Source organism: Trachypithecus francoisi, unplaced genomic scaffold (genome assembly GCF_009764315.1).
Source record: "Trachypithecus francoisi isolate TF-2019V2 unplaced genomic scaffold, Tfra_2.0 Contig01474, whole genome shotgun sequence".
Classification (NCBI taxonomy): Eukaryota; Metazoa; Chordata; class Mammalia; order Primates; family Cercopithecidae; genus Trachypithecus; species Trachypithecus francoisi.
The window spans coordinates 9,742,594-9,761,206 of record NW_022681435.1 but is presented as its reverse complement, the minus strand read 5'-3'; the positions used below and the strand labels follow the sequence as shown (position 1 = coordinate 9,761,206).

Genomic DNA, 18,613 nt, shown 5'->3' with positions numbered 1-18,613 from the left:
AAGTACTTCCTACATTCTTTTAAAGTATTTCTTCCCATCCCCAAACTTTCACTCACATCAGCAACTAAATGTCCTTTTATCTCTCTTCAAATGCACTCTTTCCTCACCACAATTATGCCTCCCTTTCCCTTTTGTCTCTTACTTTCTTGTACATGTTCATACTATCCCCATTCCTACAGCACCCAGTGACATATGACCCACCCACCCCATTCCACCATGCAAAATGCAAGCACATCTTTGGAAGTTCAGTTTTTCTTCCACTCTGGCAACATCTTCTCAGACTATCAGCCCCCTTTGTTCCAATGAAGATGAATAAAATTTTATGGAATCTTTCTGTGTGAGTGAGTGTGTGTGTGTGTGTGTGTGTGCACGTACAGACTGGAAATAAAATAAGGTAAGGTTTGTAAGTTTCTCATAGACTATGAGAAAACTCTAAAAGGGGAAGAAAGGAAGGAAGACTGGCTAGGAATCTCAGGACTTGAGGGGCCACCTAGTGTTACATTTGTGGTGTTGTTGTTGTTGTTGTTGTTGTTTTCCTTTACATTCCAGCCTAGGTGCTATTGCAAACCACACCCTGCTGCTAAAATACTAACAGGGGCAGGGAGAAAATCTCTCTAACCAGAGGTCCAGGAAGAAGAAGAATCCTTTGGATGATAATCACTCCACTACAAGCAGATGCCACAAGAGAAGTAACACCCTCTATCTTCCTCACTGACCTGGTTGCTGTAAAAACTGTAGGGTAGAACCATAATGACAATCCCACTCTACACTAAGTAAACACAAGCAGAAGCAGCAGTGTCCTGCCTCCACCGTTTGATGGTGATCGGACACACAGATAACAGAGCCCTTCCCCTCTACTCACACTGTGTGCACAAAGTCGTGAGGTGGGATCCTGTCAACTACCACCTTGAAGAAAGTAGACACTAGCAAAAGTGTAGCACCCCTTCCCCTCCCAGGTAGGGGGTTTGAGGACAATCACAAAGAAGTGGGAGATGGAGAAAAGAAAGATTTAAATTTGTATATGAAGTCCTGAGTTCACCACTGTTCCATTAATCTGTGAAAATGAACAGAATCAATAGAGCAAAAGCTTTGTTGACTAAACTATGAAATAGTTTCAGATTGACTGCTGGGTAGTGCAAAAACAGGGCAGATGAGAATAGTACTACAAAGATTTTGACAATTAAATTGCCATTAAAACCAGAACTCACCGATTGCCATTAAAACCATTGCTGTCTATTTAAAAAGTAGATTTAAACAGGAGTCAGAGTTTCATTATATAATACTCAAAATGTCCAGGACATGATACAAAATACTTGTCAAACCAAAAACCAGGAAAATCTCAATTCATACGGCAAAAGATAATCAGCAGATGTCAACACCAAGATGAGACAGATTTTAGAATTATCTGACAAGGATTTTAAAGCAGCTGTTATAAAAAGGATCTAACAAGTGGTTTCAGACACTTTTATAATAAGTGGGAAAATAGAAAATAGATAATAGTAGCAAATAGAAATTTTAGAATAAGAAATATAATAATAAAAATCAAAATGTACTAATGAAAATGATGGAAAAAAATTAACTTTTAGAGAGATCAAGAGAAATTTTTCAATCAATTTTTCTTTTTCATTGAATTTCAAATTTTCTATTCATCTCTCTTCAAGGGCTTGTGAGACAAAAATAAAACATCTAACATGGTGTCATTGAAGTCTAACTCCAAGTTATTTACCCAAGAGAAAAGAAAGATTATTTGCACAAAAGTGCTTGTACATAAGCGTTACAGTAACTTCATTCATTCACGATAGCTAAAAACTTGAAACAAATCAAATATTCCTCAACAGGTGGTTAAATAAAATAAAGATAAATTGTAGTATATCCAAACAATGGAATACTCGTCCATTTTTTTAAAAGAGAAAATTATTGATAACACTCAAAACCGTGAACGAATCTCAAAATCATTACAACAAAGCCATAATCTGATCTATGGTAACAAACAGCTTGGCAGTAGACTGGGGCCAGCCATGGAGGGAGGACAGATGGCAAAGGGACCTGGAGGAGTTTTGGGGGTGACAGAAGCATTTTACGAATTGATGGTGGCAGTGCTCTCGTGAGTGTGGCAATGGGTTTTTGCATTTGTTAGAGTTCATTGAATTACATTTTAAATCGACACAGTTTGTTATACATAACTGTAGTTCAACAAAGCTGACTTTTCAAAACCTTAATAGGAAGAAAGACATGCAAAATGTAACGAAAAGATCTAATTATATTGCAAATGTATGAAACGAACTCACTGAAAGGGAAAAGGAGTGAACCTAAGTGATTTTGGAAATGGGTGGAGTTTGTAAGACTAAAGGCAAAAGAAACTGCACGTAAGCACTGTGGCCCGGTCAATAAAGGTGTTTCTCACGGGAGCACAGGTAAATAATTCTGATATCATTATAGTGGAATGGAAAGATTAAATAAATGGATGAAAGATGGTGCAAGTCAAATTTTCTCACTGTTGGAGCGGAAGGTTATAGAAAAGCAAGAAAAGAAGGGTAGAATGATCTACGTAATTAAAAAAATGAAGAACAGTCTCAAACCAATAATCTATACTTTCACTTCAAGAAACTAGAACAAGAGCAAAATAAACCCAAAGCACAAGGAAACAAGAAAATCATAAAGAGCAGTAATCAATAAAAACAATACAGAAAATCTATCCAAAAGATAATTTCCTAAATTAATCAGTAAGATTTAACCCCTAACAAGACTGTCAAAAAAAAAAGAAAGAGAACATATAAATTCTCAATATCGGGAAGGAAAGAGACCTACAGACTCCACAGACACCGCAGATATAAAAAGAATTTTTTAAAAAACAGTAAGAATAACTTTATGCACATAAATTTAACAACTTAGAAGGGCTAGAACAAAGCTGTGAAAAACTTCCAACTACCAAAACTCACCCAAGATTAAACAAATAACCTGAATAGTTCTATACCTATTAAAAATTAAATGTGCAGTTTTAAACCTTCCAAAAATAGAAATCTCAAGTCCCAGATGATTTTCTTAGAGAATTCTACCAAATATTCAGAGAAGAAATAACACTGATATTACACAATCTCTTCCAGAAAATGAGAGATAACACTTTCCAACTCATTTATGAGGCCAGCATTACCTTAACACTATAATCAGACAGAACACAAAATGAAAACTAGAGAAAAATATCCCTGATGAATGTAAAGGAAAAATCCTCAATAAAACATTAGTAAATCAAACCCAGCAATACATAAAAATTATTGTTTGGGTGAGGGAGAAAGGACAAGATGGAGGAAGGTGAGCAAAAAGGCACAATCCATGTTGCTTCCGGGTTCTTCCTCACCAACTTTCCCGCCCACAGGAAAATGCAGCCCGTGCCAGGGAAGACCCAGATCAACCGAGCATGCGCCAGGTGACGTCAATCCGAAGAGATCGAAACTTACCCCACCACGCCTATGGAGACGCCCCTATCACGCCCTTATCCCGCCCACTGCCCTCCCGCTTCCAGTACCAATGCATAAAAGTCCGCTGCCGGCAGGAGCCAGCGTGATTTCTTTGGCCCCCGCATTCGTGGACTGAGGAACCTCACCCAGAGCGCCATGGGGACTTCCCTGGCCCCCATATCTGAGGACCGGGGAACCTCGCCAGAGAGTATGTGCATATTTGCAATAAAGGGCTGCCGCTTTCTTATGTACTTTGGCCTCATGTTTAATTACTTAGCTCTCCTAAATTAAGTTACATTAAATTAAATTAAGACAATTATAACACATCACAACCAAGAAGGAATTATAACACATCACTACCAAGAAGGATTTATGTTAGTAATGCAAGGCCAGTTCAATATTAGAAAGCCTGTTAGTATAATCCATTAACACTCCAAGGAAAAGACGAGGGAGAAAACACAGTCTTTCTTTTATTTCCCCCAGACTCAGCTATAAGACCTGGACAGAATGTGTAGATGGATATTTGAAAACTCTAAAAAGTAAATATCAACAGACTGATCTGGGAAGAACAGAATTCTATATACAAACAAGACAATGGTGAGTTTTCCCCTCTATTATTCCCATCCTGAACAAATAACATTTATTTATTTAACTCAGCCCACCCCAGAACTCTGAATTGAGTATTGTGAAGCAGACAGAGTGAAATCCAAGATAAGCCCTTTTGTTCTGGCTTCAGTAGCAGAAAAGAGAGCTCTAAAAAATTCAGTGAATGTGGGGAAAATCTCTGCATACTTTTTTTCTCTCCATTGCCTCTATTCTTTCACATCACAGTCCCCAACTGGACCTGTGTAGGTCCATGGTTATCCAGCAAGAATGGCCTGGAACGAGAGTCTCTACTCTTTTCAGCATAGGACAGGAGAAGGCTAACCATGCTGGGAACAAGATATAGAAATGGAGATGGAGAAAAGTACTGGATTTACACAAAGTCGGAAGTGTATTTAGCAGCACTCGCTGATTGGATGTGGAAGGTAATGAAAGTAGAATAATCACTTCAAATTTCTTTGGTTTATATAACTAAGTAGATGCTTAGCTTTTTACCAAAATGCAGATGACTAGAGGGAATTGAAAGTTGTTTTGATAATGTTACGTTTGAGCAGCCTGTAGATGGTAATGTCAGATAGTTTTATCCAGTTCAGGAAAGAGGTCAGGGCTGGGGTTGGGAAGGTAGCAGTCAGCATATAGATATATCTTTTTAAGTTGGGAGATGATAAGTCGTCTTGTTTGCTTTGAGAATCATCTGGTGGAAGAATAATAGATGGTGAAGGAGAAAAAGAAAGATAATTTCAGAAGAACATTCCTGCAAAAGGTGGGCTATAGTATGATCTCCAAAGGCATGAGCAAAAGTTTAGCCTTCAGTGCAAACTGAGCCACCTTAACGTAGCATCCCTGACCTGGAAAGTCCAGGAAGTGCTATGCCATGATTCTCAGTAAGTTTTATTTGTTCAACAATTTATTGAATGCTTACCCAAATGTAGGCCATGGGTGTATACATTTTTGGAAAAAATAAAATATGATGCCTTCTTTTAAAAGTTAGGGAAAACAGGAATTTGGTAAACAAACATACACACTGTAGCCAAGAATGTTAATACCCGAGATTCATTCCCCCTCTTTTTATTTTAAAACAAACCAATTTTTTTTTTTAGTTGAAAGAAAACTAATGAGAAATGGGAGAAGCCATTGTGCCCAGTTTAAAAACAAACTAAAAAATTCCCTCCTCCCTTGCAGATGGGGGAGGAACACGTGTCTAGATTCTGACCAATAGTCATGCAAGTAGAAGCTTCTGTCTGTGGCTTCCAGGAAACTTTTCCAAGAGAGGAGTTACACAGTTGTTAGGTGCCCATTTTATCCTATGCTGTTCACTGCTCTTCCCTGGAATGTAGGATGCAGGAGGTAGAGCAGCATCCTTGTGATGGGGGGCGGCGACACTGAAGGAAAGAACAAAGGAATTACAGAGACATCTGTCCTGATAGCCTTGAGCCACTAACAGCAAGACCAGCAACCACTTTTCTAACTCTAAACTTCTAATTACATGAGAAAATGCTGTTTTTCAGCTGCATGAAATCTGTCGAATTAATCCTAATATATTAAACACATGCTATAAATAATAAATGCTATGAAGGAAAAAAATCAGTTTCTAGAAAGAGAATAATGGGATGGTAATCACTTATTTAGATTTTAATGTCAATGGAGGTATTTCTAAGGAAATAAATCTAAGTCAGGATCTAAAATATAAGAATGGAGCTGGAGTGTATGAGCAGGAGAGGAAGGGAGAGAGCATTCTAGAAAGAAAGAACAACAAGAAGAGTGGCATAGGATGAGGAAAACCAGGGACTGTGTAGAGGCTATAGGCCGTCAGAAAGAATTTGAATTTTCTCCTAAAAGGGAAGGGAAGCAAGTAAAAGATTTTAAGCAAGAGATGGCTTGTTTTTATTTTACTTTTTTAAAAATAACACTCTAACTGCTCTAGAAAACAAATCAGAGATGGACAAGAGTGGAAACAAAACAAACTAAAGACAGGTTATTTGAACAGACCAGGCCAGAAATAATAGGGAAGTGGACCAGGGAGTGCCATCAGAGATGGAGAAAATGTACTCCAGATAAATTTAGGAGGTAGAATCTTCAGGCTACACTGATGGATTTTATAAGGAAAGGGAAGAAAATTTAAAAAAAAACAAGATAACATCTGGACTTTTGGCTTTGGAAACTGAACAAGAGTTTGTAACATTTTTCTAAGAGGTGGAATATTGCAGAGAATGAGATTTGGGGACTTAAGTTTGAGGTGCTTATTGGCTATTCACATATAATTGAATCTACGGTTGTGGGAGGTGACTGTGAAGGAAAGAATAGAGGAATCACAGAGAGCTCAGAAGATTTTATTTGTCATAAATAAATTATGCAATTTGTTGATGACCTTTTACATTTCTGCTGGTAATTTTTACATAGGTGTAATTTATATGTTTACATAGTGAAAAATATATCATTTTTTCTGTGATTTATGTTTAGCAACTCCTTTCCTACTTTGTGATCCAATGCCTAATTCCTCACCTCTTCTGGTAGTTTATTTTGTTTTATTTTCTTGCCTTCTGTAATTTTTAGATATGAGGTGATGACATACATATGTAGTAATAATAATAGTGGTTAATCAAATATACCGCTGTTATTTATTTAAGTTCTCTTTTCCCAAAAGACGTGTGATACCCATTCATCACAAGCTGTTGTAACTATCTAACAGTCTATTTCTGAGCTACACTCTGCTCCATTCATCTGTCGATTTTTTTTTTTGCCAATTAAAATTGTTTAATAAGAGTATGTTTCAGTGTTTAGTAGGAAAAGTCCTGTATAATTGCTCATCATTTTCAAAACATTTTTACCATTTCTACTCATTTAATTTTTCCAAAGGAATTTTAAATTTATTTTTTGAGAGAAATATCTGACTAGAGAATATAATGAGTTTAGTGGAATTATTAATTTCTATGATTTTAAAAACACATCGAGTCACATGTTACTTAAGAATAGCCTTGGTGCTCGGCAACAGCCCCTCCTGAGAGATGAGTGAGAAGTTTCCTCTTGACTCTCCACTTAGCAGCCACATGGATAGGGACAGCCAGAGCTCAAAACCACTTTGTCACTCATATGTTTATCTGAATATGAATTAGTCAGAATACAATTTGTTTTTGAAATCCCCAGACACAGTAATTGGGCTAAGGCCCACAGAACAGTAGAGTGGTAACACCTTCTTAGTTTAGTAAACCAAATCCCACTGCCCTCACATTATTTTACCCGAGATATTAGGAACCATTGCTGTAAGTGATTGAGAAAAATTCATCCAAGTCTATCAGGTTAATAATCACTCATAAGAATTCAACTCTTGGGAAAATTTGTTTCTTTTCCCTAAAGGTTGAGTAAGCTTCACTCTAGGGCTTGCCTCTAATTTTGTTAATACCATAGAAATGGCATGCAGAGTTTCTGTTTTCATAACTTGGGAAATACTACACAATTGTATTGTAATGCAATTCTCTACGGTGACCCATTTAGTAACACAGGTCAAACTTGTTCTTTTCTGGGTTCATTGGCCTGAAATGCATTCCCAAGTCATGGAATTCTCAAAGAATAGCATGGTGAAATGTTAGGATTTAAGACATTAGAAATGTCCTTGATTTAATAAAGTAATTACTGCATGTTCACAGGACACAATCTGTAATAAAGAAAAGTAGCTACAATATCCTTTACCCAATGGCCAATAATTTCTGCCTCATTAAACCCAAGTCAAAGGCATCAATGAAAGCTGCAACTCATTCTTTAGCCCTTAACTTCCTTCTCTGACTTTTTATTATTTAAGGTAGTCTTTGTAAGTCCTTCATATTTCTATAACACTTTAACATCAGATACTCAATTTTTGGATTAGTATCATCCTTTAGGCAGCACGTGATGAATTTGACCACTACCAAATTTAGTTTCTGCCTATGACTTCATCAGAATTATTTTAAAAGAAGACAAACCTATTTTTAGATCCTCTCATAAATGAAAGGTGGATTACTTACCAATTTTTTAATGTTACAATATTTAGACCAGCTCCAACACAAAACCATTTTAGATTGAAAATGATTAAATACTTACATAATACCAGCAGAAATTCTAAGAACAGTTTATTCTAGTGACTAAATTACTTTCTGGACGATGTATTAGTTGTTTCCATTTGTTAGCATACTATTTCTTCTTGTTAAAAAAAAATAGTAGCAGGAAAGTTGAAGCACAGAACATGGTAGAGACATAGAATTTTCAACAATTTCCTGTAATACTCAGAAAAATTATGTCAGCATTTTGATTACGAAAAGCAGAGGCTCATATGTTATTAGCAATGGTGCCCATTCTCAGTTCAGAGCAGGATTTTCATCTACCTTGTAGTCTAACCCAAATTCACCCAAATTCCACAGTTAGAGAAATACGTTTTACGCTGCACTACAGTACTAGTGTAAAACTGTAGATGTTTTATGCTACATCTACAGTAGTAGATGTTTTATGCTACATCTACAGTAGTAGATGTTTTATGCTACATCTACAGTAGTAGATGTTTTATGCTACATCTACAGTAGTAGATGTTTTATGCTACATCTACAGTAAAAGGGGGGCTTTTTACTGATGTAATCTAAAAATAGGAATATGACCTAACCTCAAGGCAAATGTCATCTACGGCTTAATCCACAATTTTCTGCTAATATTATGAACATGCAGGTAATTAAATTTAATGTTTACTTTAAAATATTATCTTGTTATATTTATAGAACTCCTGTTTTATGATCAAATAGTGGTGGTCGAGAAATAAAAATGAATACAGAAGGTATTGCTGACTCTCATGAAAGATATCATCACATTAAATGACTCTTCTCATAAACATTTGTACATGCAAAGTAAAAGATTAAAAAGTGCTCAAAACCACAGAACAAGTGAGTATCAAATGTGTCGACAAAGATCAGGCCTTCTAACTCTTGTTAGTTTTCTGCTCTCCACTCCCCCAGAGATGGCGGGGAAATAAGACAAATCAGATCCTTGGCACATGCAGTTCTCCTGACTGTGCCTGCAGCTAGTATCCTCAATACATATAATCTCTTCCCATTTCCTTTCATCTCATAAGCATATCCAGGAGGCCTCAGTGTCTCCAAGCACCTGATATGCATACCAATGCACATAATCTGTAAATCAGACTCAATGATAGTGGAATGTTCTGGGCAAGTGAGTTCTGAATCAACCTACAAAGACTATCTCTCCAGAGATAAGAGAAAAATATCACAATCTTATTTTAGAGAGCAGCCTGCACATTAAGCCAAAGAAGATACGTATAGTAGAACTAATTTTAATAAATTTGCCCATTGAAATCCTTCATCCAATGGCCTTTTCCCCCTCAAATCAATAGATTCATTCGTCCACTCATTGACTGAACAGATTTTCATCACAGGCCTGGGTGCTGGGCCTGGCACTGCAGTGCAGGGTTACTGTGGAGCAGAAGACCCAGTTCTTGCCCTCCATGGGCCCACAGTCCACTAAGGGAAACAACTCACGAGCAATTACGTGGTGGCATGAAAAGTACCATAAGCGATGCTGTTTGGACAACTTGGAAATAGATGTCACTGAGTCCTAGAAGAATTAGGAACTGTTTCCACAGAAAGGTAAACCTGAAAGATAAGTTGGATTGGCTCAGGCCTAGGAGACAGAGAGGTGGCCCCAGCAGGACATGCCAGGTGTATTAGTCTGTTTTTGCACTGCTAATAAAGACATACCTGAGACTGGGAAGAAAAAGAAAAAGTGGTTTAATTGAACTTACAGTTCCACATAGCTGGGGAGGCCTCATAATCATGGTGGGAGGTGAAAGGCACTTCCTACATGGCGGCAGCAAGAGAAAATGAGGAAGAAGCAAAAGCAGAAACCCCTGATCAACCCATAAGATCTTGTGAGACTTATTCACTACCATGAGAATAGCACAGGAAAGACCAGCCTTTGTGATTCAATTATCTCTCCCTTTGTCCCTCCCGCAACATGTGGGAATTCTGGGATATAAAATTCGAGTTGAGATTTGGGTGGGGACACAGTCAAGCCATGTCATTCTGCCCCTGGCCCCTCCAAATCTCATGTCCTCACATTTTAAAACCAACCATGCCTTCCCAACAGTCCCCCAAAGTCTTAACTCGTTTCAGCATTAACCCAAAAGTTCACAGTCCAAAGTCTCACCTGAGACAAGGCAAGTCCCTTCTGTCTATGAGCCTGCAAAATCAAAAGCAAGTTAGTTACTTCCTAGATATAATGGGGGCACAGGAATTTGGTAAATACAGCCATTCCAAATTGGGGAAATTGGACAAAACAAAGGGATTACAGGGCCCAAGCAAGTCTGAGATTCAGCAGCACAGTCAAATTTTAAAGCTCCAAAATAATCTCCTTTGACTCCAGGTCTCACATCCAGGTCATGCTGATGCAAGAGGTTGGTTTCCATGGTCTTGGACAGCTCTGCCCCTGTGGCTTTGCAGGGTACAGCCTCCCTCCCAGCTGCTTTCATGGCCTGTTGTTGAGTGTCTGTGGCTTTTCCAGGCTGACAGTACAAGCTGTCAGTGGATCTACCTTTCTGGGTAGTAGATGTTTTATGCTACATCTACAGTAAAAGGGGGGCTTTTTACTAGAGGATGGTGGCCGTCTTCTCACAGCCCCACTAGGCAGTGTCCCAGTAAGGACTTTGTGTGGGGGCTCTGATCCCACATTTCCCTTCTGCACTGCCCTAGCAAAGGTTCTCCATGAGAGCACCACTACTACAGCAAACTTTTGCCTGGGCATCCAGGAATTTCTATACATCTTCTGAAATCTAGGCAGGGGTTCCTAAACCTCAATTCTTGACTTCTGTGCACCTGCAGGCTCATCACCACATGGAAACTGCCAAGGCTTGGGTCTTCCACCCTCTGAAGCCACAACCCGAGCTGTACATTGGCCCCTTTCAGTCACTGCTGGAGCAGCTGGGACACAGGGCACCAAGTCCCTAGGCTGCACACAGCACAAGGACTCTGGGCCCGGCCCACAAAACCACTTTTTCCTCCTGGGCCTCCAGGCCTGTGATGGGAGGGGCTGCCATGAAGGTCTCTGACATGGCCTGGAGACATTTTCCCTATGATCTTGGGGATTAACATTAGGCTTCTTGCTACTTATGCAAATTTCTGTAGCCAGCTTAAATTTCTCATCAGAAAATGGGTTTTTTTTTTCTATCACATAGTCAGGTTGCAAGTTTTCCAAGCTTTTATGCTCTGCTTCCCTTATAAAACTGAATGTCTTTAACAATATCCAAGTCACCTCTCGAATGCGTTGCTCCTTGGAAATTTCTTCCACCAGATATCCTAAATCATCATTTTCAAGTTCAAAGTTTCACAAATCTCTAGGGCAGGGGCAAAATGCCACCAGTCTCTTTGCTAAAACATAACAAGAGTCACCTCTGCTCCAGTTCCCAACAAGTTCCTCATCTCCATCTGAGACCACCTCAGGCTGGACTTTATTGTCTATATTGCTATCAGCATTTTGGGCAAAGCCATTCATCATGTCTCTAGGAAGTTCCAAACTTTTCCACATTTTCCTGTCTTCTGAGCCCTTGAAACTGTTCCAACCTCTGCCTGTTATCCCATTCCAAAGTCACTTCCACATTTTGGGGGTATCTTTTCAGTAACACCCCACTCCTGGTATCAATTTACTGCATTAGTCTGTTTTCATGCTGCTGATAAAGATATACATGAGACTGGGAAGAAAAAGAGGTTTCATTGGACTTAACAGTTCCACATGGCTGCAGAGGCCTCAGAATCATGGCAGGAGGTGAAAAGCACTTCTTACATGGTGGTGACAAGAGAAGATGAGGAACAAGCAAAAGTGGAAACCCCTGATAAACCCATCAGCTCTCATGAGACTTACTCACTATGACAAGAATAGCATGAGAAAGACCAAGCCCCCTGATTCAATTACCTCCCACTGAGTCTTCTCACAGCACATGGGAATTCTGGGAGATACAATTCAAGATGAGATTTGGGTGGGGACATAGTCAAACCCCAGGTCAGGGGTAAGAGAAAACATGGGAGCCCTTCCAGTTTCCAGATGAGCTACTGGTAAAAGGCAGAAAGGGAGAAAATGAATAGAAAGAAAAAAATAATAATGGAAAAAGAAAGCCTGGTACTACAATAAAAAAGAAAAGAAGGATTCTTAAAAGTTGGTTTTGGAAGGAAAAAACCTACATATGCCCAGAGAGGCCTGTGTACTCTCAGTCAAGCTCCTTTGTCATGTTTTTCTGTGAAGGAAAATAGATATTGTTTTCTAATTGTCAATTTTAATTGGAAAATTTTTAAACAATTTTAATTCTTTAAACAACAATGCTCCAGCTAATGGCATTACTGACCCTTGCCTACTCACTTTTTAAAAACTTCAGATTACAAATCACTTGGAGAAACACAATACATTTAGTAGTTAAACACCAGCTTTAATAAACAAAAATGAGATGAATTAAAATATAAGATAGGATAGGATAGATCAGAAGAGTAGAATAGAATAGGATAGATCACAAAGCCGACTCATAGCAGGAGCAAATGTTGTTTTGTTTTGTGTTTATGCACCCATGCATATGATCAAGTAGAAAGTTATTAGGGGGTCATTATCAAAATTACTTGACAGCCACTCACCAAGAAGTGGGTCCACATCTAGTGATGATTCCACTTAAGGCTTGACATGCCTTTAAAATTCTTCTTAAACATTTAAGGCTTAATATGGAAACTCTTGGACCCCACCATGCAGCACAGTTCTTGCACTTCACACTTTGGTACACTTGGACTCTGTGAGGGTGCCTGTGGTGAGCTGGGCTTTCTGCCAAAGCAGAGAGTATAACCCTCACAGTGTTCATTCTTCTTGATGAGAGGGTAGAAGGCTAGAAAGAGGTGGGGTCATCGCATGCTGTCACCAAGATTGTCATGAGGATTTCCTTTGTAAGCTTTATAGCAGAGACCCAGATAACATGACCTTCTGGTCATTGGAGGGAGCAGGCCTTAAAGAATTCTTTTCTTATTACAAGAAATATCCCTGAAATATCTTTCTATAGTCAACTGCTACCTCTCCAGGGGCCAGATACAGAGGATTTGAGACCAGCTGACAACAGACACATTATTCTTATTTAGAACCAGTTTCTACACATGGGTAGATTTCCCAGTGCTTCAGAGAATCAGAGCTTCTTTAAGAAAAGTGTTCACGAATTTTTGCTTCACTTTATATTACCTGATCTTTTCTAGACAGTAAAAAATTTGGTCACTATAAAATTGAAGTCCTAACAGGCAGAAAGTGAACAAGTATCTGAGGAAATAGATATTTGTTCCATTGCTGTTGGTGGTGTCTGCTTCTGGGCATAGTTGCTTGTTGGGCTAAGTCATGGTAACAATGCTACTGAATATTTCTGGGGGTTTATATCTTTGAACATTTTAAGATCACGTTGATCATGCCTTTGTTATCTGCTATATAGGCCAAAGTTGGCAATGACAATGATACAGTACGTGTGTTTGTGCATGCATGCATGTACTTTAGAGAGAGAAAGAGGGAGAGAGGGAGAGATAGACAGAGACGGAGACACAGAGAGGTACAGAGAAGCTAAGTGCCATGAGAATGTGGCAATATGACAGTAACACAAAGTATGAAGAAATGCTTATTAAAATAGAAGGACAACACACCCTTCTGATCCTCCTGATGAAGCTACTTGTACTTGAGGGAGCAGATTAGAGATTCATAGGCAATCAAGAAAGGAACCCTTGGCAAAACCTAGGAAGGTAAACTAGATTCTGGACTTGAAGGGGTGCTCTGCTATTACTTTGTTGAGCATAGTGCCAGTACTTACAGTTAAATGAAAGATTAAGCAATGCATTGTAGAAAGTTACAGAATGTGTTTCATTAGGAACTCCCTAGAACAGAGAGTGGTCAACCTTTTCTGCAAGGAGCCAAAGAGTAAATATGTTTGGCTTTGTGGGCCATATATTTATCCATCACAACTCAATTTTTCAGTAGTGGCATTAAAGCAGACATAGAAAATATGTAAACAAATAGACATGGCTGTGTTTCGATAAAATTTTATTTATGAAATCGGGTGTCCAGCCAGTTTTGGACCAAGGGCCAGAGTTTGATAACCCCTACCCTAAAGTCCTGGGCAAACAACATGGTCAAATCTTGACAGATCTGTAACTGACTGTACAATTTATTGCACCAGTTAAACCTAGCAACAGATAATAGCAAATTAACATCTCTCTTGACTTTCACAAGCATTGATATTATTACTACTATTTAGTTTTTTATTCCCATTTTGCAGCTGAGAATTGAGATTTCAAGCTATTCAATTGCTTTTCCAAGGCTATACATGTTGTAATGGATGAGAGGGGATTTACACACCATTTTTTGGCTTTATACGAATCAGAAAACCTGGAAGCTAAGTTTTCATTTTGTGGCTGATTGAATTTCCTAGACAAAGAATGTGAAGCTCAGAGTGGGAGAAAATGTTTGCAATCTATCCATCTGACAAAGGTCTAATATCCAGAATCCACAAGGGACTTTAACAAATTTACAAGAAAAAAAAAAAAAACAATTCTATTAAAAAGTGGGCAAGCACATGAAGAGATACTTCTCAAAAGAAGACATTCATGTACTACCAACTCTTAACATGGAATAGAAACTTTCAAAAATGATGGCAGCAATTGAAATAGGAAAAGGTATAGAAGTGAGTGAAGGAAGAGTTTAATTCACTTAATTGCCAATTACAAAGAAATTAGAGTCTTTATAAGGGTCTTCATTTCTACTCACAGGACAGACACACACACACACACACACACACACACACACACACGCACACACGCTACCCCAAGACCCTGGAAACAACTGGCAAAATCCAAAATACAGGACAGAAATATGGAAGGAAAACAAAGTGCCAGGCCTTCCCATCCTAGATGATCCTAGATGTTTATTAATGCCCTCTAATCTCACAGAATCTTCTTCTCAAGCTCCTCAAATTATGCCGAGCATGAAGGAGGGAACCTCCACCTATCCTCCACCCTGATCTCTACCAAGATGGAGTGGAGACCTGGGCCCACTCTGTTGGATAAGAGTGAATGCCTGTGTGGCTTTAAAAGACCTTTAATAAGAGACCGGTTTGGGCTTATTAATGCATTGCTGTGTCCTCACTTGATCCCTCTGCTGAGTCCTGCACATGACCACTCACAAACTGGTATTCCGTGTTCCATGGACAAAAAGACAAGTTACTCTGTGATGTGCAGGAAAATCCATTCCAGTTTGCCCAAACATTTTACACACCCACACAGTCTAATGATTTTCTGGTATCTGGTACATGGTAGCGTTTACAATTTGAGATTGAAACAGGTAAAAACATGTGGAAGAAAACATTTCTGGCCTTGGCTGTGTATCTGCTAGGGCATGTTCTTGTTAGTTAACACCTGTGTACGTTGAGGAAAAGCACCTACTTTTAAACCTCAAAAGTTCATGTGTAAACACTAAATATATTAAGTATATGAGTGTGTGTGTGTGTGAACCCTATATATAATATTTATATTATATAGTGTTATGCTGTAAGTGATGTGTATATATATATATTTATATATCAATGAACATTGCTACTATTTGTTTCCACCTTTCTTAACTCACTATAAAGAACTTATATAAGAACTTTATACTTTTTAGTCACGAAATGCTTCATTTAATGTCAATAGTTGAATAGAAGTTTTTGTTTTAGAGACAGGGTCTTACTCTGTCACCCTGGCTGGGGCGCAGTGGCATCATCATAGCTCATTGTTGCCTCAAACTCCTGGGTTCAAGCAATTCTCACACCTTGGCCTTCCAAGTAGCTGGGGCTGCAAGTATACACCACCATATGTAGCTATTTCAAAAAATTTTTTGTACAGACAGGGTCTTGCTATGTTGCCCAGGCTGGTCTCCAATTCCTGAGCTCAAGCAATCCTCCCACCTCAGCCTCCCAAAATGCTGTGGTTACAGGCGTGAGCCACTGAATCTGGCCTAAATAGGGACTTAAAACTTTCTTTAAATTGCAGATCTGTTAAGCATAGCTTGCTTTGCTAATTCATCTTTTTAAATGATACTTTTTCAAGCAAATTTTGCTCAGCTAAACCTCAAACTTCAGTGTCTGGTACTGAAACAAGCTAGTTACGAAACAAGAAGGCCAGTAGAAAGAAACTAAGCTATTCTCATTTTTGTCTTTGACTTTTGTCCCTATTCATGCCTCCTGCAATCCAAAAATTGCTCTTGACTTCTCATAAAGAAAAATTGAAAACAAGGAGGACATGAAATGAAATGAATCCATGAAAAATGTATTTTTCATCATTTCAGAAGAAATAGAAGAAAAAATAAAAGTAAAGGCCTCTAACTATAGCCTGAAACACCACCTCAACTTAAGACCTCAGTTTGAACATTGCTGGGCACTAGAAAATTGTTAGGACATTTTCCCTGCCTGTCCTTCCAAAGTCCATGATCTAGAAATAAATTTGAAAATCAGACTATAATGTAAGAACAGTGATGGTGGAAGTATTTGTAAAGTGCTTTGCGGAGGTGGAAGAGTTACAGAAGGCTTGGAGTGGAAATGGTGCTGAAACTCCATCTGGCAGAGGAAGGAGACAGACTAGCGAGGTCCGCTGCGTGGAGGGCGGGGCTCCAAGGGAGCGACTGATACCTGCGTGTCCTGCCCGCCCTCCTAACTTGAGTCTCTCTCGGGACCACCCTAATGACTCGTGTTAACTCTGACCAGCGTCTTTGCTCCTCTAGGGAACATCCTTAGACTACAGGGCTCGTACCTACTAAATGCCTCTTATGATTATCTCTTTACTGGTGTTCTCCTCAGCATTACCTATGGCAACAAGACCAAGTTCAGAAAGGAAAACATAATCTGATTAGTTCTCCAAGAACAAAGAAGACAATCTGTTTTCATTTTGTAACAAACCCGAACCCAGCCTTCATTCATTCAACATAAATGAAACTACATATTCCCCTGGAGTGAAATTTATTTCTTCCTAATTCTATCCTCTATCAATCTCTAAACCACATTTCAGACAAATGGTAGACTTTATAACTCCTTTAAAAATCTTCCAGAATAGATTTATTTAAACTCTGTCAAGAAGTCAATGCGATTTTATTTATTAACGTAAGTAAACTACTATGCTTATAAATTAGCATTAAAAACCCTGCCAAAGACTTTGGATGAAAATCTTCCAGATACAACTATGATTAAATACAAGATGTCCTGCTGTTACCATTTCTGTTCCAACAGCCGCAGATTTTAGGATCCTTTCCCTTCCCATGAGCAGCCCACGTTCTAGTTTGTCTATATTGAGGGCAAAAATATTAGCAGCGATGTCAAGGTTGTAAGTCATTGTAGAAGACAGTTGTAAGATGGAGATATTCTAAAGCTCAGCTGTACATCGTTTGGGATTTGTTGGAGAACCTATGATTGTGAATCATTCTATCAAGTACTAAAAGTGCCTCACATTACTAAACATTTTTTGAAACCTCAAACCTCTCGAAAATGTTGCTCAAGTTACCAAATATCATTGATTAAAAAAATATATATAATCGACAAGGAGTGTCCAGTACATAGCAGACCTCTTAGGGAATTATCATCATGGTTGTATTCTGATCGACCTGGGAGTTGGCATTTAACTTGTCACCTGGGTTGTAGATTATTTGCTTAATAAAAAAGTAAAACTAGCTTATAAATATCAATTCATTCATTCACATATATTGAATCGGTAGGTCTGTGACACCAGAGATAGAAAGCCCAGACACAGGTAGTAGATATAGTTGGTGTGTGAGCTGTCTTTTACAAGCTTAGGGGTCTATTCAGCAGTCGGTAGGCATTTCTTCTTTCATAAGGTAAGGAATAAAGCTGAACTTTCTCTATTAAATATGTTGGCCAATGTTTTAGATGCTGCCGTCATTTGTCATTCTAATCCCCAAGAGTAGTCTACAACAACCATGTGGAGAACAGAGATTGGCTGTGGTTACCCTGGAAAGGGGTATGTGTCTTCCAGAATCCCAAATGCTAGAGGTAAAGCTGTTCCTTTGACAGCAGGTGAATGCTCAGGGCATGCAGCACCTCAGGCACTAGGGGCTGTCCATCCATCCTAGGGAATCTGAGCATACTCAGAAGCCTAGAATAACCCAGCATACGTAAGAACGCCACTCACCTCCTCTCACTGCAGTCTGCAGCCTTCACAGCTGGGCTTCAGTCCCTCCTGCTTCCTACCTCCTAAGACTTCTCACTCCTCCCAGCACACCTCTACCAAGGTTCAGGGAAAATTCCCCAGACTTCCCTTTGGCTCAACTCCCAAGGGAGAGGTTGATGACAGCAGCAGCAGTGGTGACAGCACTGAATGAAAAGTCCCTCCTTCATCCCAGAATGCACAAAGAGGAAAATCATGGAGGGAACATCAGGAAGGGACTCCATGGGGCTTTCCTGTCCAGCTCAGAAAGGCACTTGGCATCCCCCAACTCTGCAGGAAGCACAGAGGAGTGTCCCAGGGTATCGTGTTGCTCATCCTTCC

General features: G+C 39.0%; 1 protein-coding gene across 1 annotated transcript in view; it reads right to left on the bottom strand.

Moving 5' to 3' along the window:
- The window catches only part of SERPINB7 (serpin family B member 7), a 56,615-nt gene extending 38,283 nt beyond the window's left edge, over positions 1 to 18,332 (bottom strand). The window contains exon 1 of the mRNA XM_033175091.1: positions 18,257 to 18,332. The gene's annotated coding sequence lies outside the window, so the exon portion shown is untranslated. The remainder of the gene's footprint in view (positions 1 to 18,256) is intronic.
- Positions 18,333 to 18,613: the final 281 nt, after the last annotated feature.